This window comes from Hyla sarda, unplaced genomic scaffold, assembly GCF_029499605.1.
Source record: "Hyla sarda isolate aHylSar1 unplaced genomic scaffold, aHylSar1.hap1 scaffold_615, whole genome shotgun sequence".
NCBI classification, from domain to species: domain Eukaryota; kingdom Metazoa; phylum Chordata; class Amphibia; order Anura; family Hylidae; genus Hyla; species Hyla sarda.
Window position 1 is genome coordinate 2,814 of NW_026610630.1, and position 3,200 is coordinate 6,013.

Consider the following 3,200-nt stretch of genomic DNA (forward strand, 5'->3'; position numbering starts at 1 on the left):
TTCAGCGACAGACAAGTCGCATCGGCTGAAAGTAGGCCAGAATGTCAGTCCATGTTGGAGCAGGTTTAGATACAGTCTAAAGTATAGATCTCAAAGTCTGTGCACAGAATTTAGCAAGGGCCTCGCACCTTCTGATGCATCAGGTAGGTGCACAATAGCATAGCCTAACCCTCTGTACTTTGGTCTATATTGATGCGGGACATAGACAGCCAGCTGATGACCAATCCATTAGTGCAATGGATGGCTGGAAGCATTTGTTTTTGCCTTTGCAATACCACAGAAGCAATGCATGGTCAATGTACAGCAATGACACACCTGTGTGAACAGCCAGGAGACCCCCCCCCCCCCCCCATGTTATGTTACATAGTTACATAGTTAGTACGGTCGAAAAAAGACATATGTCCATCAAGTTCAACCAGGGAATTAAGGGGTAGGGGTGTGGCGCGATATTGGGGAAGGGATGAGATTTTATATTTCTTCATAAGCATTAATCTTATTTTGTCAATTAGGAACATTCAGCACCCACCCGCTATCAAGGCAGCTGCCTATCATGTCATGCCCTACCTGCACAGGTGTGCTGGCTACTCAAATGATCCAATTAAGGAGGCCATTTAGTCAGCAGCAGCAGAAGTCCTGTGCCTGGACGCTCCAACAGCGGCCAGACACAAGCAGAAGCAGAAGCAGCAGAAGCAGCAGCAGCACCACCTTTTGTTTTTTGGCTGCAGCAGCAGCAAGGCCCACAGGGCTAGCCAGCAAGCAGGTAGCAATGAAAGTAGGAATCTTTCTTTTTAACCCTGTAAGGGGGTGGTGCACTGTACCCGAAGATACTGCCATATCGGGTCAATGCATAGGGCGACGGAAGCAAGCTTCGAAATCGGCCCCCGTTCTCAAAAATCCATTTAATATATGGTCCCCAGATAGGGGACGTATCAGATATTAAACTGATAAGAACAGATAAGGTTTCAACAAAATTTTATTGAATAAATAAGAAACCATACAAAATTTAAAATGCAAAATAATAAAAGGTTCACAAAAGTTTTAAAATACAAATAATGAAACCAGTAATAAAAGGAGAAAAAATAAAAATGGCAGGATAAAACATTATACAAATATCATAAAAACTGATTATACTGTTATTTCGTTCCATAGAGGCAGACACCACATGGATGCTGCCTCGCTGGCCCCCAACTGTTTCTTGTCTCTTAGGTAATAGATGTACATCTCACTCAGGGCCAGCTTTATACAGTTTTTAACATCAATAAAATCATGTTTAAAAAGTAAGATGTTCCTAACTTTCCAGATGGCATTTTTAAAACAATTAATAATCATCCAGCAGATCATCTGCTGTTTAAAATTGGGGCAGTTAAAAAGACCGTAAAAGACACATTCGTGATTAAAATCTTTTAGGCCGCAGGCCCACTTCAAAAGTGGGCCTACCTTCCTCCAAAGCTCCCGTGCAAAAGGGCAGTTCCAAAATATGTGCAGCACCGTTTCGTCCACTCCACAGCCATCTCTCGGGCACTTGGCTCTCGCCACCAGTCCTCGCCTGTGCTGGAACTCACGAGTAGGGAGGCACTGGTGGATGATTGCCCAGGCAAGATCCCTGTGTACATTCGCCAGAAACTTCCCGTACACGTTCCGCCATACCTTTTTGGATCTTGCCTGTGTGAAATTGGACACTGCCAGGGTAACCTCACTCCGCCTGAGGACCTTTGATACCTTTCTCTGGTCCCCCAGTATGTCAGGCTCCAAATCTTGGAGACCTAGGAGCCTGACTGTCTTTTCCAACACCACATAATGTTTTGGGGGACACAGAAGCACCGGAGCGTTCAGAGGGATGCGCAACCATCTTTTAAAAACCATGCCCGCAGCGTACCTTAAAAAGCAGCTAAAAATGCCATCGGATTTAATAATTTTAAAACAGAAACAGAAATACTTTATGTAAAAGAAAGTAAAAAGGTTAGGAACATCTTTCCCGCCATTATCTTTACTTTTGTACATAAAATCACGCTTTAATTTCTCCATTTTTGAACCCCATAAAAAGGTAAAAACAATTCTAGTTACTTTTTTAATGTATAAAATAGATGGAGGAAATACCATGGCAATGTATAGCATAATAGGGAGTAAAACCATCTTTATTATTAAAATCTTCCCCTCCATGGTAAGGTTTCTAAGATTCCACATTAAAATCTTCTTCTCCATCTTAGCTATAGCTGAATCCCAGTTAGGGCTCCCATCATTGACCTGGTTAAAAACAATACCTAAAACTTTAATTTGATCCTGTTGCATTGTGACTCCTGGGGTGATGGATGAATCCCAGGAGCCAATATAAAAACAGTCACATTTATCTGTGTTTAGCTTAAAACCAGAGACCTCGCAGAAATAGCTGGTGTTCCTCAATGCCCCCCTCATCGATGGAGAGTCCGGGCACAGTATGGTGACATCATCCATGTACCCCAACACCTTTAGATGGGTCCCTCCTCCACCAGGTATCGGTACGCCTCTTACTACCCAGTCTTTTCTGAGGAGGGCCATCAGTGGTTCGATTGCGCAAATAAAAAGGAGTGGGGACAGGGGGCAGCCCTGTTTGACACCTGATAAAAGAGGAACACCGCTGGTTAAAAAGCCATTAACAGAGACTTGACTAAAACAGGATCGGTATAAAAGCATGATTCGGCTTAAAATCGTTTCAGGCACTGCCATCTTTTTAAGAACTAAAAACAGGTATTCATGGGAGACCCTATCAAAGGCTTTTTCAAAGTCTAAGGATAAAATTGCTACAGTTTGATTTCTATCCTTAAAATACCATAAAACATCTCTTAAAATATTTAGGGATTCAGCTATAGACCTTCCAGGTACCCCACAAACCTGATTTGGGTGAATTAATTTATGAATAAAAGGTTTAAAACGGACAGCTAATAACTTGGCTAAAACTTTATAATCGACATTTAAAAGTGTGATGGGGCGCCAATTTTTTAGCATATCCTTTTCACCTTTTTTAAAAAGTAATGATACAATCCCCCTCCTCCAGGAAGGGGGAAGTTCATTAACAATAAAAGTTTCTTTATACAATAAAACCATATCATCCTTTAAAATATCCCAAAAAGCTAAATAAAATTCGATGGGTAAACCATCTTCCCCAGGGGCCTTCCCACTAGAAAAACTTTTAAAAACAAATAAAAGTTCAACTAAGTTAAGAT

At 41.7% G+C, this 3,200-nt stretch overlaps 1 non-coding gene across 1 annotated transcript; it reads right to left on the bottom strand.

Moving 5' to 3' along the window:
- Positions 1–802: 802 nt before the first annotated feature.
- LOC130341220 (U2 spliceosomal RNA) lies at positions 803–988 on the bottom strand. Its single transcript, XR_008881204.1, has one exon. It is a non-coding gene; the product is annotated as a U2 spliceosomal RNA (small nuclear RNA).
- Between the last annotated feature and the right edge of the window lie 2,212 nt (positions 989–3,200).